Raw genomic sequence first — 27,882 nt, 5'->3', positions numbered from 1 at the left:
CTGGTCCTGGAGGAAGGAGAGCCTTGCAGAGGGTGGGACATCAACCAGAGGAACAGGAGGTGATCTCCAGAGGAGGACAGAGGAAGGGCTTCTCTTCTGCACAGCTGGGCAGAGGCCTTTCCCTCTGGGGAGGGCAGCAAAGATCTTTCTTGCTGTAGCAGAGCCAAGGGGATCCTGTTAGCACACAGCTCAACCTTCGACTAGGCTGCACGACCCTCCCTCCTTGGCGGTACTGAGGCATATACTAGGACACCTCCTGAAGATTCGGGAGCAGTTGATACTCCTCTCCAGCCCATTGGCAAGTGATCGATTTCATTGTTGAAAAAAAAAAAAGAAAAAAGAAAAGAAATGGCTGTGGTACATGTAGAGTTTGGGCTTTTCTGCCTGGAGAAGCACCTGGCAGCCACAGTCTTTAATGGATCAACCCTGAGTAATTTGCAGGTTCCTAGATTCCCCCAAAACCCTTCCCCAACTACTACATTGCCTTCCCTTCTACATGTTAGGAGGAGGGACTGGCCCTATTCCCACTGGCAGAATCCTACAGCTCCCCGTGAGATCCAAGCACTGCCAAGGGCTTCCTTCCCTCCCAAACTCTGTGCTGCTAATAAAACCAGTTGTTCCCCCCATCACCACCCCTACAATCCCCCTTAAAATCCTGAGGACTTTTTCAGTTGAGACTGAAGAATACAATCAATGGAGTTTAGGGGAAAAAAAATAATCCTACAGTGTGCATCTTCACAAGGATATGTCCCTAAGCAAGGAACGTGTCTGAATTTACATTTATTTATGTCCTTCTGGGGACAAGCAGAGAAGAGTCACTTTAATCAGGACTGGCTGGATGATATATAAGCAGCTTACTTACTTGTTAAGTGAAAGTGCTAGGGGTCTGAGTTTTCTCACTAGCACAAGATAACACATCTAGCATGCACATGAGAGCACCGTGTTGATAGCACTATCTCTACAGCATGAATAGGTTTAAGAAAGAGCTTTCAGCCTGTTTGTAGTCAACTACATGTGGATTTAGCAGCTGCGTATGTTCAGACTTACTACAAATTAAACCACATGACAGAGGGTGTAAAATAAGGCAGCCTGCAATATTTCAGCATCAGGCTTTGCACCACTATGTTTAAGGCTGTGGCAGAACTGCTTTCACCAGCATCCTTGTTCTGTGTCTGAACCACATATATTCATGATGCAGCCAACAAGCTCACGAAAGCTTACCAAGAGTTCATGCCTTCCTCCCAAGGCTTTTTTTCCCCCCCTCCAAAGGTTTGCTTGGCAAACACCAAAAATGCCACAAGCTGTGTAGCTGGAAAACTGGCTCTTAACAGCAAAGCTGTCTGCAGAGATGTTGTATGGCTGGGGCACTGGCTGCAGGACACAGAGATGTCTCAGCGTGTCTTCTGATGAATGCTTTCTGAGGAAAAGGAAGCAAGCCCAGCAGGGCTGAAGCAAGGCTGTAGTCCCACAGGGCAATTCCTTTCCCTCTCCAGCTTGTCCAGTGAGACAGAGCTGAGTCACTGTTGTACAGCACTAGAATGAGAATGCAACATCCCCTGCCAGGCTGCTGGCCTCACTCTAAGCTTGAGTTCGGCTTCACCTACCTGCTGAAATAACAGAGCAGACCCTGTCCCCTTACAAATTCACACAGAAGTTCCCTCTCCCAGTGGCTTGTCAGAGACTCCCACTCCCTGTCAGAGGATGGACAACTTAAACCACATCTCTTTCTAATGTATCCTGAGCTAGGTACTTCCCCAGCCTTACCCCCACCATCTCCAACACCTCCTCCAGGCACATTTGCTAGCAAAACTCAGAGTAGGATTGCTCCTTTCTAACATTCACACACGCTCTGGTTAAACCCCTGAGGTTAGGCACCACTGCTGCTATATTTAGCTGAACGGTGCTCTTTAAGATAGCAGAGATGAAGAACAATAGTGTTGTAGAAAGAAACTGGGCTTCTTATCTCAACAGCTAATAATATCTCAGTCATCCCTGCAAAGCCATGAAGCACGGAGATCAAAGCAAGGTCCTGATAAGAGCATTTTCAGGAAAGACAGGAGTTTTCTAAGCCATAATTCTGGCTTGAGCAGACATTCCGCACTATCCCAAGCAGGACACTTGCTATTTAAACACTGCTGACTCCTCACCCTTCAAAATGTTCACAGAAATACAAAACACACATAACATTTCTGACCACTTTCTTTAAATTTTCTGCAATATTTCAGATGTGTTTGACAATTTAAGATCCTCATTGAAGCCGTGCATGATTCCCAAAGATCTGTTTGTAACAATTTCACTCAGAAATCTGCACATTCATTGGTATTCAGTGCACATCACTATATTTAGTTTTCAGGAAATATGACATTCATTCCACAGCAAGACTGGGAAAGAAATAGAGTACCCTATTTCTTTATAATAAACCTGTTGCTCAAGTATTTCCATTGATTTTCCTCTATATAATACAATTCTAAAGCACTGTAGGAATAAATCTAGGATCCAAAGCAAGAGGAAAAAAAAGTTTTTTTCTAGCAAATCTGAATTTGGTCAGTCCATCAACCATTATGAAGAAAAAAAAAATCCTTTTTACTGGCCTGAAGAAGCGATGCACAGCAGTTCCTCATATCTGCGTAGGCCACCTGCAGGTTAAACAAAATTCATCAGAAAGGCTTGAGAATGGCTTCTTGGGAAGTGAAAACAGCAAGACACTAAGTGTTCACAACATCTGCTACCATTTGCCTTTAATCACAGGCTTTCCCACTTCCAAGCCATGCATGGGAAGGTCTGGAGAGTAAATTTGGAGTGACCTTTTCCTTTTCACCAGGGTGCTGGGTAGGAGGCAGGAGTTACAGGAGAGGAGTGAACACAACAGCAACTCTAACCTCCCATCAAACTTGGCCCAAGATAGCTCTGCACCGTGCCAAGACTGACCCATGAGTACCTGACTGCACAAGTGAGGCCTTAGGAAAGCTCATCTGACACCTCAGGGCACGGAGGGAGAGGCCATCACTTCTGCACAGATTTTTTTTTTTTTTTAATGAATACCAAACCTTATTCAACAGTCATATGCCTATAGTTAAATACATGCCTGCCTATATAGGTTAGAGAACTGCTCCAAGTACTCCCTGCCATTTCAATATGCAGCACACTTTCCAGCTCGCATCTGCAGGTGCAATGCAGCGCTAAGAAGAATCAGCGTTCTCAGCCTCCACTGGCTGCTTTCTTTTATTCTGTGCCCTTCAGTGGCCCTATGAAAAAGGTACACCTACAATTCACTCCCAGATCTGGATATATCACAAAAGCAAATGCAGGTGTTCCAGCTCATCCACATCTCATTTTTAATTAAACCACCTACTCTGAAAACATTCAAAAGGTTAAAAATAAAATTAAGCCTACCTTAATTTTACTTGGTGGAGATTAATCATATGTACTACAAACAGAGATCCTCATTACTACTGTTTACAGTGCCCACCCATGACATGACAGAAGAGGGACAAGACGTAATTTATTCTCACATAAACTTGCAAAAACACACACCTGAGCGTTCAGCACAAAATTCTGACCTATGAAGCAAGCTCTTTTAGAAATCACCACAACAGAAAGTTATAATTTGACAAATTACAACAAAGTTTAGTTTCCTCACTGCGCCATATTACAGCAACTTGCTTCTCTGTCTCTATCTGTGGCAGTGGTTTTCAACCTCAGCTCAAGGACTCATGGACTTCTAATGGACTTTACGCGGAACTAAGAAAGCATGGACACATGGTCTACATGGATCCAAATCTGGAGATCTCCTAAGTGGTCTGGCCTTCTGGGGAAAGATTTAGCATTTGAGAAACTGGGGTAGTTGAAAAATCACCTGCGCAGTTTACCAGCAGAGGTTGGAGAGGCTAAGAGCAACACCCTTCCTTACAAGATTGCCACTCAGAAAGCATCTCCCTGGCTTCCCCTCAAGAGAGGGGGGGCAAAGCTGTATTCTAATTTGACTCTCAAAAACACCACCTAAACAAAAAAATGGGATGGCCAAGTCAGGCCTGCAGGAGCAGGTGCCTTGCTAAGCTACTGACTGCAGCACTTATTTCAACTATTCACCCATTCTTAATTACCTGGAGGCTGTACCCTTGCTCTCAACTCAAGCGACCCTCATAAATAACTCCCTGCTTTAAAGGACCTCATTAAGACCTGGATCTCCTTTTAGCAGTGCTCTTATAAATCAACATGCTTTCTACCAGAGTCAATAAACCACATGAGCAGGGGGTTAGTTCTTAGCACCTGGCTCTAATCCACCGCTATTCTGGCTAATTGATATCTCTAAGTGAATAACTGTGTAGACATCGCCTTTGATGAGAAAGGAAGCTTAAATCTCAGAAAAAACATTCCCGATTTTACTAACCCAGGCATCAGCCTTCCCAGAAAAGTTTGTCTTTTCTGAGCAACAGAGCAGAGATATCTTTTGACAAAGCTGTTTTCTGGTTCTTCCTTTTCTACCAAAGACTGGAAGCCAAAAAGGGCTGGACGAAGTTAACTAGAGCTTTTCTTTGAACAAACCCTAGTTACCATTGTGGTAGGAAAATAATTGTGGCAGTTAACAAGGCATTTAGGAGTCCATCTTTCTGAGGTGTGAGTACTTGACCTTATTAACATATAAGTGATAGTCCAGAAAGCCAGCACACCTGGCTGTATTAACATTAACATGATTTTTTTTTCCCTTCACCTCTGTCATTTCTTTGAAACTGTGTAAGTCAGATCTCTGCAATCACCTGGCAGAGAACAGGGAAGCAGAAGGTAGAAACCTACCTGAGCATCTCTCACTATTACTGTAGTTAATAAAGCTTCCCTCTGACCTGTCTTAAATTGTGCTTGCATTATTACACACTTGGAGTCCCAACATTCTCCAACACTATCAAGCCTGAAAATTCAGCAGCATCTTGCAGATGACCTTGAAAGGAAATGGTTTTACTTTGCCCAGCTCTGAGCAGAAAAGATTAACACTCCCTGCACACACCTCACAAAAGCTTTTTTAGCAGGCACAGCAGAGCTGAGTCCAAGAAACAGCAAAGCCATGTTGTTCGACTTTTGTTGCAGACATCTATCAACACCGTAAGACTGCAAGAACTTAAACTCTAGCCCCAGCCCTTCTCTCACAGATAACAGCAAACTGGAAAACACATCCCACCCACAGCCATCTCCCTTCTTCCGCTCACAGTTTTCAGTGTCCTAGAGACAGGTAGGGCTGCTTTTTACTCCCAGAAAATACAGTAATCAAGGAAGGTTCAGCCATCCCCTGGACTAAGAACTCTAAAACCTGGTAGTCTTAGCCTTACAAGCACTTCTCTTTTCACTTCTCAAGGTTCCTTTGCCTGTTTACTCTAGGCTATCTAGGCACTGGGTGACTTCCAGCCCTGGGTAGCTGCAGTAATCATCTCTTGAGTGTTTAAACTCTGCCAACAATCATTATTAGTTATTTATGCTCGAAATCGATTTATTCTCAACTGAGCAGAAAGATACTGATGCCAGTCATATTATTAACATATAAATGAAGCCTTATGCCTGATGTCAAGCTTGGGATACTCTTGAGATACCACCTGATGCTAATAATCCAGAAGACAGCCCTGCAAGGTCCCACTTGAGCCATTGCACACAAGGCATGTGCGTGCAAGCCCGCCCAGCAGACGGCCTATGAGCCTTTTCTCATTTAATAAAGTCTTTTAATAAAGAGTCATTTACTAAAATGGCCAATGAGTTATCTGACCACTATTTTTCATCTGCACAGCACTACACAGAATAAGAGAAACACCAACTCTCAGAATAATCTTGGTCCAAGAGAGACATACAAAGCTAGAATCGAAGGCCATAGGCTGCAGTTTCCAATGAAAGTGAGATCCCTTGTCCCAGGGGACCCATATCTGGGTGTTTTCCTTCTAGCAAAAAAAAAAAAAAAAAAAAGCTCAGGGCCCCAAGGGAACGAGTGACAACCTAAACACATAAGACACAGACAGTCAGAACAGGTGATCTGAAAGTCTCTTTAGGCTCAAGGAAAGCTTCCTCCGGCAATCAATGGGCAGCTTTCTGACTAAGGAGAGACAGCATCAACTTAAATGACACTGACAAACAAGTCTGTTAGATGTGCTTTGCTACACTGCCTTCTGTTTAGCTTCCCCTGAAATTTAAATGCATAAAATAGTATTAATAAAGAAAAGAAGCCAGGTGTGAAATGAAACAATTCAGATGCAATACTTGATCACAAAGTTGTTGATACAATGCAGAGGAAAGCTTATTCAAACAAGAAGCCTAAGACCTATGCGAAGCAATAGCTAGGTGCAATATAAATTAGCTTGCCTTGAGCCATGCCAAATCCCCCTGCAAAGAACAGCTTAGCCATGTTAACTGTAAGCTTTCATGAAGGACTCAGGAAATTTTCTGTGCCACAAGCCCAGCCCCTGAAGTCATGGCTACTGGTGCTTATCTGGTACGTCCCAGTAGAGTGTCTCCCACTGCTAGAACTCAACCCTCCCTTTTGTGGCTTTTAGCATATACAGATGGTGTGGCTTCTTCCTGTAAATCCTTCTCATTGACTTCATACACTACCAATACTTCATATCTGTTACTTGTTGGTACAGTTGAGGTAATAGGTGGAAGAGAGTCATACTGTTGCCACAAGTTACCAGAAACCACGATGCCTCCTTCCCCAAGGTGTTATCTGCTTGCTGTTGATGCCCTTTGTCTGGTAGCCCTTGCAGGCCTCTGCCACAAAGCTCTAAATTTCCTCTTGCAACCTCAAGTAATACTCTATTTCTTGTCTCCCCTCCCTATTACAGCATAGTCTGATAATGTTCTCCTGCAGCTCCTCCACCCCCTTGCCTGACTCCACCTGAGCACACCTACCAAAGGTAGATCTCCCGCCCTCCTCCACCAAGGAGCATATGGGCTACAGATGTTGCAGCCTTCCACCAGCAGCCTCACCTGCAGGAAGCTCGGGCTGGCCGGCCACCTCCATTTGTTCCAGACTGGCCTGGCCATGTAGACAGTTTTTGGCTGCTGCAGAGCAAGGCCCTCACCTGGTCTTGACCACTAAGTTTGCAGATGATACTACATTAGGAGCAGCTGTTGACTCCCTAGAAGGTGGAAAGGCCTTGCAGAGAGATCTGCCAAAGTTCAAGAAGCATTTGGGCAATGAGCTTAGACATGTGATTTAATTTTTAGGTAGTCCTGTGTGGAGTCAGGAGTTGGACTCAATGGTCTTCGTGGGTCCTTTCCAACTTGGGATATTCTGTGATTCTGTGACCATGCTCCTAATGATCTCAAAGCACTAGTTGGCCTCAGAGATCTCAAGGTGCTGGGCAGGTTTATACAAAAACAAACAGGACAGACACTCAGGACTGCGGCCTGAGACTGCTGGCAAATGGAGATGGCCGCCCTTCTCACACACAAATCACCACAGCACTCCCTCAGGGCCAGCTCTGTGCAGCTCCCCACAGCTCATACACAAGAGCCAGCACTGCCCAACTCTCATCAGACTTTCTGCCTGCAGCCACTATCTCCATATGCACAGTGTGTGCCTGTTGGGGCCCAGAAGCCCCCTCTGACATCCCTGGGACCTCTGAGGCCTCATACTCATTTCAGCACGTGGCAGCAGCTGCTGCTGCTGTGGGTAATGGTAGCCGGCTGGTAATGCTCAGCCCTCTGGAGTCAGTTCAGTGCTGGGGAGCACAGGAAGGGAAAGCAAGGACAGAAAACATAGCTGTGGCAGTAAACAGAAGGAAAGCACTCCCTGTAACCTCACCAACATCTAGAGGAAGTAAACTGGATTCCCAGCCCAAACTCTTTCCCTCCTTCTTTCTTCTACCCTCTCAGATCTTCCCTGGTAGCAGAAATACCTGGCCATGATTTCTCATCTTATGGACAGCAAAATCCAACCCTACTTGCCTCACTGTCGTAGATCTGCATGGCTTTAATTTTTTTTTTCCTTCTTTTTATCTTACTTAGTAAATCAATCATCAGTCTGCCTGGAGAGGAAAGTTACAGGCTCATTGCTGGAATTACACCAATTTTGAAGTTCTTCATTATCTCAGTGGTGTCTATTTGGAGAGAGCAAGCAACTATTTTAATACTGTTGGCGTTCTCAGAAATCATTTCTGGAGAGAATTTCTATTTGCATTAGTGTTACTACTCTGCATGGTTACTTCCCACAAGAAATATGGACTGTTTTAACAATGAGCCAGTCACCAGTTTTCCACCCAAAATGTGGCATGCAGTCATTCAAGGCTGATTCCTCTGGACCCATTTATTATCTGTGTTCTTTGCTTTGTAAGTGTTTCATTTTTCTTCCAGCTAAGCTCTGTGTTCCTTCTTGGCACTTTAAAAAGAGCTTTTTTTTTTTTTTTTTTTTAAGTGTCTTGTCACTGCACATACTAAATCAGTTTTTTAAAACAAAGACATGGAAAAATCCACCATGACCACTTTCGTTCCAGAAGTCCACAAAAGTTCCCAGTTCTGTCTTCTACAGTTCGACTCAACAGATGATCCCCTGAGGAGTTACTCTACGATCTTTGTGGGTCCCTTCCACCTTGGGATATTCTATGATTCTATAAGTCCATGAAAACTCCTAAGGCAGTTCAGCGGGTCTTGAGTGAGGAAGGAATGGCATTTTGTGGGGAGCTAAGGGCTTGAACTCCAAAGCGTCAGAGCTTCAGCCTGCCTCCTCTCACATGTCACATCCTCACCAAGCTCCATGCCCACTCCAGGCTAGAGCTGGCAGGCCCTCTGCCCACTTCTGCTCCTGTCTGTGGGTCTGTACTGCCATGCACCTTCCCCTGGGAGGCCCTCCTGCGTCTGCTGACTTGATATCTGCTCCCAGAGGGTGAGAGATTCTTATCCCAGCCTTCTGCATGCTACAGTCAAAGCTTGCAACTCTGTCTGATGACACTTAAGGGAGATTTGCTCCCAAATACAGCACGTCCTAGCAGGACTGCTCAGAGGATAATTCAGAGTTAAGAGCCCACACTCAAAAACCTCGGGGATGGGTATGTGTGCATTTCATAGCTTCTCCCTTCTTTGTTCAAGGGTGGAGGCACTGCCTGGAAAGAGCCTTTCTGGAAGATACAAGGCAGTGACAAAAGACAGGCAAGGGAGATACTTGCAGTCCCAGTTCTCTGCCCTATACTCTTTCATACAAACACATTACAAACTAAGAAAACTAAATCAAACCCTCCCTAAAACAATCAGACAGGAAAACATAAAAGTGACCCTGCAGAACAGAGCAATTATAGGACTTTCAGCAAGCTGATTGTCATTATAAAATCACCTCCCTGACAATACAAGCGAGATGCATCTTGCTTTGATTCTGTGCTATCTTTAATTCACTGTTACACGACACAATAGTCTATCTCCAATGGAGAAAATTGCTGTGCATTCTGCAAACTCCCATGAACAATAAAATGCAGTTTAGTCTCGCTTATTCATCGTATCCCCATGACCTTGAGATATTTAAAAAGATAATGAAAACACCTGAGACCTCCAAGTCTGAAAAGCTTTATGTACATACAAATGGTTTATTTTTCATCATGATGGGCTTTGTTCAAAATTAACAAGATATCTGTGATGCATACTGAAAAGTGAGAGCAACAAATAACTAATAAACATCATTTCCTAGCATAGAAAACTAGGTTACATGTACAGTAATTTTTTCCCAAACTTGAGGTGCGTCTGTTCTTTCTTGTCCAACCCTTTCTATAAATAAAATTCTAGAGAAGGCAAAGAGCTCTTTTTCTCCTCCAAATGAGGAAAATACCTTTCCCAGCCTGCTCTGTATCCCTGCAGTTTATCTGAACTCCCTAACGAACCCCACGTATTTCACAGTCTGTCTCTGACATCTTTTCTTCCAACTCAAACACTAAGAAAAAGCTCCAGCTCAGAGAACTAACTGGTAGTGCTGGTTCTGGTCAGCTCAAAATACCCTGTAGACTCCATGACTTCAAGAGAAAGCTCTCTGTGACTTTTCTTTGTCTTGGAAGATGCTAATATAACTAAGCAGGGTCCCCTTGTACAGCAGCTTTACACAGAGGTGCCCCACCAGTGTCAACACCAAACTAAAGCTCCGGCCCATACAACAAGCATCCTTCTGCAAAGGGAAGGGGATACATCTTTAGGGACATGAATACCTTCTATTTGCTGTTTGCCTGCATCTCAACATCTTTCTCAGAGCCCTTCCTGGAGCGGGAAAAGAGTCAGCAGGCTCAGGATTTGCATGGTGCGTGCCTCCAGCCAGTAAGCATATGCATCTCCCCAGTACAGAGTTTCTGTGAAAACCCCTTTATTTGGATGTCAATAAAACTGATAAAATACCAGATTATGGAATTTGACAGTGTAAAAACAGGAAGTCTCCTTAACCAACCAGAAAAAAGAAATGATACACTGAATTTTCAAGTAGTATCTGATCATCTCATCTGTCAGCAATTAAGTTTTTACATACTAGTACTTTTCCATCTCTGACATTTTAGAAAAGTCACTCATCTGTCTGGTTTGCTAAAAATGAAATAGTTGGCTAAATCTCCCCTCCTCCAATGTGTATGAAATTTGAGAAAAAAATAGCCATTCCTCTGTATGTCAGGTTGTAAAAATAACTATTTCCATTTGTAAATTATCAATTGATTTCCATTTTAGAGTTCAGTATTGCCTCCTGACTTTGAAGTAAATTAATCTTCTCCCCAGTACAGTGTGGGTTCTGGTTGGATAGTGATTTGCTTCTTTGCCCTACTGTAGACCGAAGTATAGTAGAAGCCTTGCAGAAGACACTGTATTAAAGGATTTAGGCAGCATGAAAAGACCATGCCTGCCCTACCAGGCCTCATACTTAGGGCTTGAGCAGCCTGTAGGTTTGCACGAGCAGCTGCTGCAAGGGAACCTGCTGGCGGCCCTGTGTTGGACTGTGCTGTGCACTGGTGGGTGTTCAGACAGAGGTAACAGTCCAGCCTGTCAGGAGAAGATGTATGGGTTCATTGGTTACACAAAGCAAAGGACACCACAGAATGGGAGGGTGGCAGACCACGGATGGGATCTGCACAGCGTGCTGTAGGAAAATCCATCCAGAGTCTGTCCAATGTTGTATGAAAGCGGTGTTCCCAGCATCTCAGGGGGTGAAAGATTTACTTTCCTGTATTTTTATATTCCTACTTTTGTTTTTAGTAAAACAGCTATTTTATTATGCCATTTGTTGTTGGGTCTTTCTTACTGAGATCTGGAGAGAGCCTTATACTACACACACACCTGGTGCAGAACACCAGGTCACTGTAAACAGGGTCTGAAGGCCATCTCCCTGCTCAGAGTCTGCTGAAATTTTAACACACTCTGATATGTGGCTTTGAAACATGGAAGTTTCAGTTCAAATTTGCCTCTTTGCAGTGCCAGGGCTGCATGCTAAAGTCTTTGGGCCAGGACATCTTGTTTGCCTGTGCCCAGCATAGCGAGGACTCCAGGGCTCCCACAAACTACCACAAAGCACACTGCTTGTGCATTATTTTTATGGGTTCCGACAGTCCCTGAGTCAGTGGTGACCAGCTGGTGGCATGCCAGTGCAGAAGAGCACCAGGGTATCACAGATGACACACGAGGGCAATGGGATGATATATATCCCATCTGCTGTTGGCCTTGCTGCTCCTGGAGACGAGAGGTGCTTCTGTCATGATGCACCCCACAGCATTATTTCATGTTTGTATTACAGGAGGCTGAGAAAGCACCAAAAGGACAGAGTACAAGTCCTCACTGAGGAAGGATGGAGCAAAAAAGACATGTTCCTCTGCGGCAGCAGAGGTGATATACATCATATTGCAGAAAAGCCTGGAAAGAGCTATGCCCATTATCACTGGCAAGTTATTTAATTGTCTTCTTGTCTATCCTCACCTTCAGCTCTGCAAACAGGCATCTCCGTTGCTGGAGAGGGAAGCTCATGAAGGGGGTGTCACGAGGAAGGCTCTCACAGAGAGAGATAGATTCATGTATGTGTTGTCCTTTCTATAAATATAAAGAGATGAAAATTTGACTTTGAAAAAAAGGCTGTGGAGTTAGTTGGCAAGTCCAGATTTTTTGTCACAGGTCATGTGGGAGCACCTGAAGCACTGGGATTGCTCCTGTGGACTGCTGCTGTAGAACAATAATGGATAGTTTCTTGCTAGTGACTGAGATGGATGGGAAAGCCTGTCATTTATGAGGTTATGTTAATTTAGCTCCACTAAGCCTCTCTGGGGACCAATAATATTGATTTAGGATTTTGTTCTAATGACAGCTGAAAGGTGTGAGCCAGAAGAATTGTCTGTGCCTTGCCAACTGCTTCCCCCAATTACAGCCTGCAATAGCAGCCTTGAGTTCTCGCTCCTTTTTCACCTTGAGCCTTAGGACAGGATACTGCAGGGAACTGTGATGCATCTCTGTTTCCTGCACTGGGGCACCCAGTGCCACATTCTGGAGTGATGCTACACAGGGAAACTGCCTGCTGTGGGTACCACACTACGGTTTTTACATGCTCTGAAAGTAAAATATGAGCTGCATCTTCAAGTGCAAGTCAGTCCTTAATAGAACCAAAAACTTGCCACCTGGGTTCTGCAAAGCCTATAGCTTTGCGGAGTACAGATGTTAGGAAGGAAATAGACAAAACAACAAAACAAAAAAGCAAGCCCTGAACCTAGCATTTCTCCTAAGGGTGCAGGGAACTTGTCCTGTGGGGAAGACTATCCAGGGACACTATGTTTTAGCAGGTCAGGTTGAGGGATATCTGTTCATACCAAATACGACTGCACAATTCCCCTCTCTCCTCACAATTAAGGGGATTGATAGCTGTTTCCCTGCTATCTCTGAGCCTGATGGGCATTCTGGGTTATTCCCACCTTGTCTGAGACAGCACTGCCCTGGCTCCTTCGCATGGCTGGTACATTCTTGAATGGTCTAAGTGGTGTGTCCCACTGGGAGGGCACCTCTGACCTGAGCCTGAAATGCCAAAACAGCTTCCCTTTTGTGGACAAGGATGCCTTTATTTCTTAGTAATTTTTGTTTGTGTACTAGAGTATGGTTTTATCCTCTTGTGTTTCAGCTTAATGGCTTAATTTGACATGTGAAATTGTTGCAGCAGGAGAACTGGACATGACAAACCAGTTTTCTCTAATAAAAGGAACCATCAGAGCTCTTAAATTTTAATCCTTCATTTGTGGGAAGCTAGCTGAAGATAAAAGCTCAGCAGAACTGCAAGGAAACAAAGGATCACGGGCAAGCTACAACCATGTGTCCCACTTGCTTTACACTGTTCCAGTTCGCAAAGAACCCCTAAACCTCAGATAGCTAATCTTACAGCCAGTGTATCATCTGAGCAGCAGAAATAGCTAATGCACAGTTGTATGGGGGGGTTGATGTTATAAATACTGCAAATCTGAAAAATTCCTAAGGAGGGTATCTTTTTCCTTCTGAAATCCCCGCTAAGGTGTTTGATGTTGTCTGCTACTTTTCCTGAAAACACATCTCTTCTTTGAAAATAAGAAGTGTTAATCCCTTCTGCATGAGAAGAAAGTTTTGCAGACATTGAAATAAGTATAACTGGTGCAGAGCTGCTTGGCTGATTCTGCAGAAAATCAGCAGCTGTGTCTTGCAGAAAATAAATGCTTCCCTTTCATCTCTACTCAGAGGTCCAGTGCTGATCTCTTTAATACCACCATTGCTGACTGCTTTCTTGCTAATGAAACCAGCTCATGCAGGAGAAAGGGAAATTTCTTTATGCAATATACTGCCCACAGAAGCACAGGTGGCCATCTCTGATCACATTTTGAAAATCTCCCTAGCAGTTTGTGGGTAGTCCCTCTGATTTTAACACAAAAACTCTTCACCCCACTCTACTTTGTCTCTTACTGCTACAAATAGGGAAGGACAAAAATTGGATTCATCTTGTCTTGTACAGCTGAGGACAGCAGGGTTATCCTTGCGCTCAGATAGGTCTTACTCCATAAGATTTTCCTTATCCAAACCACACTGATGATCACTTAATCACCTGAATTAATTGGTGGAAACTCGCTTTGCTCCAGAGACCTCCCCAGAGCTCTAGTGAACTATGGAGAAGGTGACTAGACCATGATCAAACCCCCTACAGGGAATATTATGAAGAAATTTCATGACCAAAAAATACACCATGTTTTTTTACAGTATCACACAGATTTCTAGGTTGGAAGAGACCTCAAGATCATCGAGTCCAACCTCCGACCTAACACTAAGTACTCCACTAAACCATATCGCTAAGCTCTACATCTAAACGTCTTTTAAAGACCTCCAGGGATGGTGACTCCACCACCTCCCTGGGCAGCCCATTCCAATGCTTAATAACCCTTTCGGTAAAGAAGTACTTCCTAACATCCAACCTAAAACTCCCCTGTCGCAACTTTCGCCCATTCCCCCTCGTCCTGTCACCAGGCACGTGGGAGAACAGACCAACCCCCACCTCTTTACAGCCTCCTTTAAGGTAACTGTAGAGAGCGATAAGGTCGCCCCTGAGCCTCCTCTTCTCCAGGCTGAACAAGCCCAGCTCCCTCAGCCGCTCCTCATAAGACTTGTTCTCCAGACCCCTCACCAGCTTGGTCGCCCTTCTCTGGACTCGCTCGAGCACGTCCATGTCCTTCCTGTAGCGAGGGGCCCAAAACTGAACACAGTACTCGAGGTGCGGCCTCACCAGAGCCGAGTACAGGGGCACAATCACTTCCCTAGACCTGCTGGCCACACTGCTTCTTATGCAGGCCAGGATGCTGTTGGCCTTCTTGGCCACCTGGGCACACTGCTGGCTCATATTCAGCCGACTATCAACCAATACTCCCAGGTCCCTCTCGGCCAGGCAGCTTTCCAGCCACTCATCTCCCAGCCTGTAGCTCTGCTTGGGGTTGTTGCGCCCCAGGTGCAGGACCCGGCACTTGGCCTTGTTGAACTTCATACAGTTGACCTCAGCCCATCGCTCCAGCCTATCCAGATCCTCCTGCAGAGCCTTCCTGCCCTCGAGCAGATCGACACACGCACTTAGCTTGGTGTCATCTGCAAACTTACTGAGGGTGCACTGGACGCCCTCATCCAGATCATCAATAAAGATATTAAAGAGGGCCGGCCCCAGTACCGAGCCCTGGGGGACACCACTAGTGACCGGCCTCCAACCAGATTTGACTCCATTCACCACAACTCTCTGGGCCCGGCTATCCAGCCAGTTTCTAACCCAGCGAAGCGTACGCCAGTCCAAGCCCCGAGCAGCCAGTTTCTTGAGGAGAATGTTGTGGGGAACTGTGTCAAAAGCCTTACTGAGGTCAAGGTAAACCACATCCACAGCCTTTCCCTCATCCACCAAGCGCGTCACTTGGTCATAGAAGGAGATCAGGTTCGTCAAGCAGGACCTGCCTTTCATAAACCCATGCTGACTGGGCCTGATCGCCTGCTTGCCCTGCAAGTGCCACATGATGACCCTCAAGATAATCTGCTCCATGAGCTTTCCTGGCACTGAGGTCAAACTGACAGGCCTATAGTTCCCCGGGTCTGCCCTGCGGCCCTTCTTATAGATGGGCGTCACATTGGCTAGCCGCCAGTCAACTGGGACCTCCCCCGATAGCCAGGACTTCCGATAAATGATGGTAAGCGGCTCGGCCAGCTCCTCCGCCAGTTCTTTCAGTACCCTCGGGTGCATCCCATCCGGCCCCATCGACTTGCGCACATCCAAGCTCCGTAGCAGGTCGCCAACCATTTCCTCATGGATGGCGAAGGCCACGTCCTGCTCCCCGTCCCCTTCCACCAGCTCAAGGCACTGGGTATCCAGAGAACAACCGGTATTGCCGCTAAAGACTGAGGCAAAGGCGGCATTAAGCACCTCAGCCTTTTCCTCATCCTTAGTAACTAGGTTTCCCTTCGCATCCAGTAAAGGATGGAGATTCTCCTTAGTCCTCCGTTTCGCGTTGATATATTTGTAAAAGGATTTTTTGTTGTCTTTAACGGCAGTAGCCAGGTTGAGCTCCAGATGAGCTTTGGCCTTTCTAATTTTCTCCCTGCACAGCCTCGCTACATCCTTGTAGTCCTCCTCAGTGGCCCGCCCTTTTTTCCAAAGATTATAAACCCTCTTTTTTCTGCTAAGCACAAGCCGCAACTCTCTGTTGAGCCAGGCCGGTCTTCTTCCACGCCGGCTCGTCTTTGGACACGTGGGGACGGACCGCTCCTGTGCCATCACGATTTCCTTCTTGAGGAGCGCCCAGCCTTCCTGGACTCCTCTGCCCTTCAGAACCGCCTCCCAAGGGACTCAGCCAACCAGCATCCTGAGCAGCTCAAAGTCAGCCCTCCGGAAGTCCAATACAGCAGTTTTACTGGTCCCCTTCCTGGCCTTGCCAAGAATAGAGAACTCTACCATTTCGTGGTCACTCTGCCCAAGACAGTTTCCGACCACCACATCTCCCACCAGTCCTTCTCTGTTTGCGAAGAGAAGGTCTAGCGGGGCACCACCCCTGGTAGGTTCGCTGACCAGCTGCGTCAGGAAGCTATCTCCCACGCTCTCCAGAAACCTCCTAGACTGCTTTCTCTGTGCCATGTTGTGTTTCCAGGATATGTCCGGGAAGTTGAAGTCCCCCACGAGGACAAGCGCCGACGATTTTGCAACTTCTGTCAGTTGCCTATAAAACTCCTCATCCGTCTCCTCATCCTGGTTCGGCGGTCTATAACAGACCCTGACCAGGAAGCTAGCCTTGCCGGCCTTCCCGCGGATCCTAACCCACAGGGATTCAACCTTATCATTCCCAGCCTGGAGTTCCACAACATCAACATCAAAAGATTCTCTAATGTAGAGAGCCAACATTTTTGTTGTCTTGCAGGGCTTATTACACATTGCAGAGCCTATCATCTAAGGAGCTCTAGGAAGCTCTGAATCAGTAGAAAAAAACAGTCAGTCATGTCTTGGCTAGGTAAAGAAGAGCTCATCCAAAGCCTGTAAGACTTCACAACCTTGCAAGCCTAGAAAATCCCCTTCTTTAATAGGGGTAGCCCTACCTTCTTTAAGAAAGGCTCTGCATGGCTCAGCCCTGTGGAAAGAAGACACGCTGTCCTGATGATGCTGGACTCCATATCACATTGCAGGTTTCAAGCTGCAAATAGAGATGCTTACAAGCAGCACTTTTTATTAAGGGTAACACCGTCTCTTCCCAAAGAGGCACATTTGATCTGATATCCACACAGCTGATTTTCATCCCTCATTTGTGCTTAGTTACTCAAATCTGCTACTAAAAACTGGTACAGCTGTGCCAGGTTTGTAAGTCTAACTGTAGTCTCTCAACACAGGGCTGCAATTTGGTAAAGCAGCAGAAAGAGATGGGAAGGAATTGACAAATGAGAAGGGGGAAACGGCACTGCAAGAATAGCTGGTAGACTGGACTCATGGCAAGGAGGCTGTGCTGACCTCAGGTGTTTGAGGGAAATTCGGGCTAGGAGGGCTGAAATACAATCCCAGACTCACAGCAGACAGCAGGCAAGGGGTCTCGACTCCCAGGTTTTCCTCCCAACTCAGACATTGACCTGCAAGGACCTACAATTCGGGACTGAAAGCCAAAGATAAGCTTCAGTTTTCCCTTACTGCTGTTCAGAAGGTTGTGAGAGAACTCTGCAAGCAGTCTTTTCTATTCCCTTCTACTCCCACCCTGACTCTCTCCTCACACTTAGAAAAATAAGCTGCAAAGGTTAACAAATTACTACAGAGCGAGCAAGAGGTAGGAAGAGCATACACACCAGAAAAGATGTTTTTGGAGTCTCTGTTTTTGCTTCATAGGAAGGCAGGGCTGTTCTACCAAGAAGGCTTTTCTCCTGTGGAAAAGCAGAACATCACCAAAGCCTGGGAATCAGTGCAGCTTGGGTTAACATGGCCCCAGTCCTGGAGCAAAAAAAATTTGAAGACAACCCCAGCCTTTTCCATCAGCCTTCTGTCCTGTTGCTGCAGAAATTCTATTTCTTCAGAAAATCTGTTCTGAATACTCCCAACAGAATACTCCCAACATTTCCTGAACTTAATATCTTCATCCCAGCTACAGTCTTTTGTCTCTTTGCCCCTTGCATTCCTTTGCCACCTCAGCATCTTCAGCACCCCAGCATTCTTGAAGCCCTTCACATTGCTCTCAGCATTACACTGGCTTTCTTAGAAGAAATCTTGATTGTGGTTCTTTGGCCTTAAGTATTTTAAGACATTTAAAAGTCCCTTTGAAGCTGTGAACCTCAGGGTTTCACTGTGTAGCAGCAGAGATGAGATGGCCCATGCCAACATAGGTATTAAATCAGAGTAAGTATTAAATCAGCCTGAGGAGATGCAATGCCCAAGGCATCAGGCACATCTCATGCAGGGCCAAGTTCACTGCTGGCATGAAGAATCTTGCAGCCCTTGCACTCCCTTATAAACCTGAGATCCCTAATGTGTCCTGCTAGGAGGGCAGCTCAGAGCCATGGCAAAATTTAAAGTACGCAACTACAAAGCTAAGAAATTATAATCTGGAGTATTCCTCTAGGCTACTGGGTGCCTTTGCTTATCAATGCCATAAATGCAGGAGAAAGAGAAGGGGGAAACATCACTTCATTTAGTTGACAAAGTTCTGAGTAATTTAGTTTAATGTTGCATTTTGATGAATAACATGCCCATCTTGGCACAAGAGGCACAGTCACACCTTGCAAGAGGAGGTCATGGAGCAAGACTCAATCAGCACATGTGAGGCCAGCAGGGAAATGAACTACAGTGGATGCATTTTTTGTTGGCAATCCCAGTTAAATGCCTGTCTTTATCTTTCAGTCTGTAAATACCACCAAGTGTCTAACCTAAGAGCATATTGTGCCAGGAAACAGGGGACAATACCAGCCTGAAGGTAAATATGGTAAAACTCAGGAGAACACTAGGCTCGCAGACCCTAAGGTGGCTCCTGACAGATGTGTTATCTTGCAGGGCCCTGCTCCCTTCACCTGGGGTGCAGCCAGCCCTCAATGCTCCCTGGCAGCAGGACAGGTTGGGAGATACTGATGTAAACGACGTTTGCACCATACCCAACTCTAAAAGCCTTGGGCAACCACAGTCCTCCAGAAGAGCTTTGGTTACTCCTCCTTGGCATGAAAAAGACACAAAGGTATTCCCATGCTCATGCACAGTGATTTTTCAAGCATTTTTCAAGTGCATCCTGCAGTGTCCTGAGCAATCTTGCGATCTACAGCTGGCAGCATCTCCATCAAAGGCATGGCTGAAGCATACTGGAGCCCTGCAGAAGGAGCAGATGAGACCTCTGAGGGCCTTTATTCCTGGGAGCCACATCTTGGTCTACAGCCAGACCTGACAAGACACTCCCGTCAATGCTTGACCTGACAAGCATCAGTGGTTCTTGTCTGTGACCATTATCTCTTCAATATAAAACAGTGGGAAGATTAAATAACCTCCTGAAAATGCAGCCAGGTATGCTGCTAGGTCTTGGAACAGCCCTTATGGCGTTCTGGCTGGCTCTGCTTTTATTCCATTTCCTCTGCTGGCAGACAGCATGACTCGTTGTGCATGTGAACTCATTCAAAAGTGTGGCATAAATGAAATGCACTCAGCTTTATGGGATATACAAGAGCCCAGCTGTGCCAGGACCTTCAGTCATTTTACAGGGTTCCAAGCAGATGGAGCAGGTGCCAGTGAAAAGCTTTGTTTTCCTCTCTCTGTTTCTCTCGTTTCCCCCATTTTTCAGAGGTTTCTTGGGAAACAAGGTAAACAAAGCACCGAAGTTCCCTATTGGAGAGTCAATCAGCTCAAGGTCTGCAAAAACTTGCAGAGAAATCCTCCTGCATGCAGCTTTTTCCTCCATGGAAGCTTCTCCTCCTAAGCCAGCCCAGCTTAGCCATGGTCTATCCAACCCCGAGCACAAACACGGGGCCATCCCACGCCACTCTCAGCTCCATCCTCCCTCTTTCTGAGGAGCAAGCTGACGAGGGGCAGCACACACTCAGCTTCTCTGCAAGCTTGAAGACCAGCATGGCATTCCTGTGGCTTGTCAAACACCCACGGAGTGATGGATGCAAGTCACCTGCCAATCAATCAGGCTGTAGCCAGGTAATGAAGCAGGAGGGCAAGCTGCCGCAATGATCCAGGTGAGAAATGTTTAAGCTGAAGTATACTTCCCCAAAGCCATCATACTTCCAACGATTTATTCCTTTCTAGCAATCATCTGTTCACTCATAGGACTGTGAAAACAGCATGACCGAAATAAAGCACACAGATAAAAAGCGGGGCAGAAAAGCCGATAAGGAGAACTGCCCAACCTTTTATTCACATTAGCAGCTATATGTAAATTTTCATAACTCTGAGCCCAGTTCATTAGTTCATGCTGGTTGTACACGCTGCACATCAGCAATATGTTAACTCAGGCACAGCACAGGACTTTTTTCCAAGTAACCTTATTTGTTTGACACATTCCAGAGCAACTCATATGCACCAGGTGTGTTGCTTATATCTGGCAGGAGAGGACACAAGTGTCAGGTTATATTTATCAGGGAATGCAATGCTACTGGAATAAAGAGTGCTTGAGATGATAGGCAGTTTTGATTCTTGTTAATGCTATTGGATACATTTTCCTAGTAACCAGCTTCTGTATAAAAACTTCATCTTGAAAGTTGTTGCAGAGCCAAGAGAAAAGGGTCTGCAATGAAAAGGACTGCAAATGGAGCCTGTTTTTCAGTGTCCTTAAAATGCAGATTAGGATCCAGTTTCCCAATTACCCCCTCTATCTTTCCTTATCACTACTGCTGCTCCAGAAAAAAATCAACATCTTTGTCTATGATTGTGCAAATTTTTGTTAACAGGAAGGAGATGATGGCTTTGTGTGCCTAGATATGAGAATAAAACACATCTCCCCCTCATGAAAACCTCCTGCTGGAATTGAAAACAACTGCAGATGGACCTGAATGCATACTTGCTTCTGTGAACAGAAACAGTATTAATGGTCGGTTCTCTTGCTTCAGTTCCAGCTGATTCAGTAATTTCTTCAGTTTAAAAATGTGTCATGGGAAAGAAACCTCCAACATCATAGCTTACCCCTAAGAGATGACAAAGGCAGTCATTTACACACCTGAATCTCCAGGATTGCAAATGAGAGACTATATGATATCTTACAGTGGCACTTCTCAAAACAGCTACCATACTGCAGAGCTTGATGTGTACTAGCAGAAGACAAGTAGAAATATATGGGCATCAAGTCACTTTTACACCCTCTTTAGGGATTACTGCAGATGTTTCTGTATGTACAAACATACAACAAAAATGTAAATGGACACATCTGTGCATGCAGTTCTTACTATACGTCTACTTTTAAACCTCCCTTAAATGAAGTATTGGACTTGATAGAAAAGAAGGTAAACTGCACAAAGATTTCTAATAAATAAACAATACATTTTTTTTCCTATGAAGTTGTGTATGATGTTATATTTTGTTGGCTAAATACTTCTTTCACCAGTTGTCTCTTGATATTTTTAGCAGTTTTCAATGACTCATCCAAATTGACAGCAGGCGTAGTATTCTTCCATCACTTTTAAAAAGCTCAGGGTGCAGTTCACAGAGTTCAATGGGATCACCAGACTTCCCCATTGGCCTTTATGCCTCTGACTTTGAATCAGCAAAGAAATGAAGGAAACACTCAGCATTCGGTGAGTTCAAGATAAGCAGGTATTCGAGTGTTATGCACACCTAGACCCTTAACAACTTCCCTAGACATGGTCTTAGGCAGAGTTTCACATAACTGTATGGGCTGGCTTCCCCATGTGGCAGGGAAATTTTGATGAGTTGAAGTCTTCTACAGTCTCTATCTTTCCTTACTGTCTCCCCAGCCTGTTTGTCAACAGTATTTTTGCACTATGCTTGTGACAGGGATTCAAAATTGCTGTAAGGCACGACAGCACAGTTATTTTATCTGTTAACCATGCAACAAAATTAAGCCTGTAACATTTTTGCTGGGGTAAGCTGGAGGAGATAGCAGTTTCACCTCTGGCCTACTCTTCTTTCTCCTAACTCCTGCATTTCCTCTGATATTTTCTTCTAATGTTTTGCTCTCTGTGAAAAATAAAAATAAAATGTTATTTTTTTCCTAAAACTCTCCTAACCTAAATCTATCAGTGTGGAATATCTTGTGGGAACTTTTGTGAGAATTTCAGCCTGTTTTGCATGTGGCCATTCTCTGCTCTTAAGACAAACAAGTTGTCCTGGGTACCTGTCAGACAGAAGGACTGGAGATTTGTCTGCAGAGGAGAAAGAGAGATGTTATCCGGACTTGAAGTGCTGTGACTCACAGAGGTAGTGTTTCCCAATCTTTCCATTTCCAAAGCAGTTTGGGATCACAAATAACATCCCAGAAGATATCTTTTTAAAATAACATTTTCCCTCCTAAGGCATCTTTTTAAAGCACATTTTCCCTCTTGATCAGCTCTGCAGAGTCCAACCGATGAGCTGTTTTACTCTGCGTGACTCATGCGCGTCTAAGGAGATGCCCTCCAAACCCAGGCGAGACGTGGCTATGATGTGCTGCTCCCAGTCACAAGCAGAAGGCAAAACTGGGAGAGAAAAGTGTTTTATGATTCGTCTCCAGAGAGAGTATGTGGTGTTTTACAGGAGGTAGAGAACTGTTAGAAGTAATACGCACCCTAAATCATTTTAACAGTTAACTGGCACCAGACAAAACAAAATGAGATAAATATTACAGAGTTTCAAAGTTAGCCACAGAATTATCCAGAACAGCAGTTAGTTCACCTCTTCTGTAATAAGAAACAATGAAAAAGGAAAAGAAACTGGGAACCAGAGTTGGTTTTTAAAATGAGTTTCTACAAGGATCACTTAACTTATAAAGAAAGATGCAGCATAGGCATGTGCTTAACGTATTTTTATGTCTTAGCACCTAGCAAAGAGAAGGAAGAAAAATGAACTCTGCTTTTTTCCATCATTCTTTAAAGCAAACCCATCCATGTTGCATGAGAACGAACAGTTAGGGTTAGTTGTCCATAATTCCCTCGGAAGTGGCTGTACAGAAAGCCTTCTCACTATCTGTGACGGAAAATGCCAGCTTCCCTGGGGCAGCGTCACTGCCACGGCAACATTGGCCTGAGCGAGAGGCAATGGGAAGGAGAAGACCTGTCACTTAAGCTGTTAAGAGCAAGGCCCTTGAATTGTCCAAATCTGATCGATATTCCAGAGGTACCCTGGGAAGCTGTAGCCTTATTATTTCTGGATTAACCCACCCGATTTGGGGAAGACAAGGCATAGTTTCATATCTTAAATGACACGGGCCTCCAAAGGCTTTGCTCCTCTGAAAATGTTGTCCTGACCACCAGTGTCCCTGAGACCAAGTTTCTGTCTACTTTGATGTCTCACGGGGGCTGATCTTACATTGGTGCCTTAGTAAAGACTGCTGTATCCCTGTCTACCTCGTTTCACAAAATTTCAAGGTATTTGGTATCTGTCAGACCACTGCCAAATCTGGCTAAGATTGGTCAAGAGACTCGAGTGCTCTGAGGTGCAGCTGACTGACAGACAGCATGATCATACAAGGCGTGTTTCCTAGGAAACCATGCTAAAACCCGGCATATTAAGGCACTGCCTCTGAAACGCGTAGGCTGTGTCAGGAGCAGGCCAGAGATGCGTTTGCCTGTGACAACTCATGGGCACTGCCTGAGCCTGATTTTCAGCAGTCGAAAATCAGGCAGCGTCGGCTTTCAAGTCATCGGAGAGAGGCCCAAACATTACAGTGCCGAAGGCACATTCTTAAAATCTGTTGTATTGCAGAGAGGTGTGAAAAAAAGCTGCTTCGCTGAGCTGAGGCTTTTCTTGGCCACCAAAGGAGATCTGCAGATGTTAGTGTTAGTAAACCTACCGTTCCCCCTTGCTGGAGCTGGAGCCCTCATGTCTCTGATGTACAAGCGCAGGGCAATGTGGCAGGAAACGTGTCCCACACCCTGTGCTGTAGGGTGGAAAGGAGTCACAAGGACAGGCTGTGTCTGCCAAAGATGATCCCTCATGGGGTCTTGTTGATCCCAAAGCCCCGATAAATAGCTCAGCCTTCACTGTCAGCTGGGGCCCCAGTCCCTTTCCCATCCCACATCTCACACAGCAAGGACCACAGGACAGGTGTTTGTTTGTAGGGCTCTGCAAGAAGAGAGGGGCTGTGCCATTGCTCTCAGTGTAAATGGAGTATGGCCAGAACTGTGAGGCAAATATTCAAGGCCCGTGTGTGAGACTTACCAAGGCTGCAAAACCCACAAGGCTGGGAAAGCTCTTGCTGCATTTGCAGACAGACGTGGTCATGAATCCGTGGGGCGTGCTGGATCGTAGCCTGGAGGCTGCATCTTCTCTTCTGGAGCAACACCTCTTGTCTTACTCACCATCTTTTGACTGTGCAAAGGAGAAAGTGAAGGTCATCCAGACTGTGATGCTGCAAGCATAATTTACTCAGAGCAGTGAATTATGCCACAGGGATGTGCATGTTGCTGCAGACGCTTGAAAAATAAGCATGTAGACGTTGATTTAGGAGGCTTCTGTAAGGCTTCTGGTTTTTTGAACCTGTTGAAGCTGAGGCCCAGCTATGCAAACAAGCAGTGGTATATTTAACTTACTGCTGATTACACAGTTACATAAACATGACACTTCAACAGCTATGTGTGTAAATTGGGCCACTGTCCAGAACTAAGATTCATTGCTCTATATACTTCTTGCTCACTGGCATCTTTATGGAAGCAAATATTTGTATAATGAGAAATGGAAAGTAAATAGGGAAGATCAGGGTGAAATCACTGTGGGGCAGTGGAAAGTTAATTTTGGTGCTGCAGGTAGCAAATCTGATGCATAAATATACCTTAATGTACATGTTAGGCTTAGTGACAGAATGATATGGCTAATTCCAAAATCTGATTTCACGATGTATTGCAGCCTGAAGAATTTTGAAGGAAAGGCAAAAGATAAGTTGTGTCTTTGAGAATATAACAACCTTAATGTGGAGATCTGTGTCAACACAAAGAATGAAAACAATGTATTTTTAACCTAAAACATGAAAGAGACATGGAGAATAGTGAGGAAAGAGAGAATATTCCAAATATTTCTCATTTCTAGTGAAATCCTACCCTACAGCTTTTTCTTGACCCTATAGAATAAGAATGAAATGGGAGCTGTGTGCCTAACCCCTTTATGCTGCTCTTACATCGCAGTCCAAGTGCCTTAACATCTAATATTTTCCCAGGCCCACTGATCTGAAGATAGTTGTCTGAAGACAACAAGATAGAATCCAAATCTGGTTAAATTATTGTGACACTAATATAATTCCTTTGGAGGGAGGGGATTGGAATCTTTTAATGCTCAGCTTTTATAGGTTTGTGCGAAATACAGCATCAGTTTAGCTGGAGACATCTGGACTGTCTCTGATAAAAGAATAAATTTTTTTTGTTTTATGCAGAGGATTCTCAAAGGAAATAAGTTCACTAGTGGGTGAATAAAACATGGAATAAATTTGAAATACTCAAGAGGGAATGAAAAACACTGCATAAAATTGAAAAAAAAGTGAAGTTCTTCGTAAAGAAAAATAACAGAACGCAACACATGTAAAAGGTTATGCAGCCATGAAAAATGACCAATTGTGATATTAAGCATTGCAGAACCCTGATTAGTTTTGTAATAGTGTATAAACCTATGAATGCACAACTTCAAAAAGAAGCTTTAAATGTCCTTTTCTAAGCAGCTTACCAGAGCCCCATTTTAAAAATCTGTTATTGTTTCTTGCTAATTTGTTTTTACCAGATTCTTCTACTATCTCCTGTGCACTGTGGTTATGAGGTGTTAAAAGGATTAGGAGTTCATGAATTTCAAGAGCAGTTGACCTTTTCTACGGGTTCTTGTTCCAGGAAAAAAAAAAAAAGGAAAAGAAAAAAAAAAGGCTTCATTTCTGACTTAAAATAAACTGAAAACTGAATAACAAGTAATGCTTTAAAAAACACTTGGGGAGAAGATGCATGCAAATAGCTCTGTCTATTGCTGCTGACCCGTAGCTACTCTAGAATGGATAAAAAAGAAATCAGAGGTCTGCCTGAATTACCACTTCAGCAAAAATGCTGCCCTCATTTCAGAATTATTCTGAGATCGTGATGCCCACCAGTACTACACAGTTGCTTGACCAAGAATGTCAGCAAGCAAAATCATTTCATTCTTGAAAAGTAAAATTTAAATGCCATATACCCTTGCTCTAAAGCATGATGCCACTTGCACATCCCCAGTTGCTATGATCCCATTATCTTAAAAACCAGTTCCAGTAGGTCCAGGTTTTTGTATCCAACCTCATGGCAATGAACACCATTTCCTACAGCATACTGAAACGACCTTCTTAGCGCACACATGTACTGAAGGGCTGCTCCATGTCTGCCAGTGCCTGGTTCTTGTGGCTTGTGTGTTGGGCTCCTCTCACCTTGCGTGTGCTCTGTGTACCCAGTGCTTGGCAATTGGATGCTGCACAGTGGTGAGGTACACTTTTGAATCTTTATGCTATCACCAAAGTGATCCAGGCCTGGCATACATTAAATATAAGCCCAGGTAGAGGGTGATAGACTGGATTAATCTGGAAAAGCAGAAGCTAAAGGGATATCTAATCACAGTCTACAGCTACTTGGATGGCAGGTACCAAGACAACAGAGCCAAACTCCACTCCGCAGGTTCAGGTGGACAAAGACAACAACCCCAGCTACGTCCTGGGAGGTTCAGCATGGGGAAAAGCTTTTTCCCAGGATGATGGTGAAGTCCCAGTCATTGACAAGATAGGGGATCTCCATTCTTGGAGAGACTCAGGTATACAAAACTCTGATCTAGTGCTTGCTGACAGTCCTGCTCCAAGCAGGTCCTCTGCAACAAGCGCTTCTGTCTGTACCTCTGTGAATGACTGTCTCTTTTTCTTTCCTTCAAATAACATCTTTACCTCTTTATCCAAAACTGCCAAGCACCTTTTCTTCAAATCATCGAAGTGATGATCAGAATTCAGTTTAATTCACAATTTATTTCTTTGATGGTTTACTCTCTTCAGCAACCTCTTCCTATGATTCTAAAGGTTTGTCCACCCTAGAATATGTCTTTAACATATTAACCAACAGCTCACAGACACAAAAATGACATGAGTTTGCGCTAACCGTCCAGCAGTGTTTCTTCCTTTCCATCTATCATAGAATCAGAGAATGGCTTGGGTTGGAAGGGGCCTTAAAGATCTTCTGGTTCCAACCCCCCTGCCAAGGACAGGGATGGCACCCACTAGAGCAGGCTGCCCAAAGCCCCACCCAGCCTGGCCTTGAACACCTCCAGGGATGGGGCATCCACAGCTTCTCTGGGCAACCTGTGCCAGTGCCTCATCACCCTTACAGTGAAGATTTTCCTCCAAACATCTAATCTAATTCTCTTCTCTTTTAGTTTAAAAGCATTGCCCTTGTCCTATCGCTATCTGACTGTGTAAAAAGTCACTCCATCTTTTTTATAAGCCCCCTAAAGGCTATATAATTGAATCTGAAAATGTCTTGTTGAATTGGGACATGTCACTTCACAAGCCCTCCTATCCAAGATTTCAAATGATGGAAACCATCTCCACTCCTAAGAAAGTCATTACAATATATAGCTATCCACCCCAAAAACAATATATATATATATATATATTTAAAAAAACACTTTCTTACATCCTCCTCTGTAAGATGAGCAGGCTCATCTTGCTAGACGCTTCCTACATCTCTAAACTTCTACAAGTAATGAATTTTAAAGGTGAAAGCAAAATCAAATTTTCATTAGGTACCAAATTTTCATTTGGTACTCGGAGGCGGGGGGGGTGAAGTGCAGCAGGAGGGCAGGAG

The 27,882-nt window shown here is 44.7% G+C and overlaps 1 long non-coding RNA gene across 1 annotated transcript in view; it reads right to left on the bottom strand.

Annotated features, from left to right (window-relative positions):
• Positions 1–445: 445 nt before the first annotated feature.
• The window catches only part of LOC125180109 (uncharacterized), a 69,382-nt gene continuing 41,945 nt past the window's right edge, over positions 446–27,882 (bottom strand). The window contains exons 7-8 of the long non-coding RNA XR_007158369.2: positions 24,260–24,409; positions 446–2,636 (exon numbers count right to left, since the gene is read on the bottom strand). This is a non-coding gene — a long non-coding RNA (uncharacterized lncRNA). The remainder of the gene's footprint in view (positions 2,637–24,259; positions 24,410–27,882) is intronic.

The sequence above is a fragment of the Anser cygnoides genome, chromosome 3 (assembly GCF_040182565.1).
Source record: "Anser cygnoides isolate HZ-2024a breed goose chromosome 3, Taihu_goose_T2T_genome, whole genome shotgun sequence".
NCBI lineage: Eukaryota > Metazoa > Chordata > Aves > Anseriformes > Anatidae > Anser > Anser cygnoides.
Note: the sequence above shows the minus strand (reverse complement) of the source record. Positions and strands in the feature narration are given on the sequence as shown.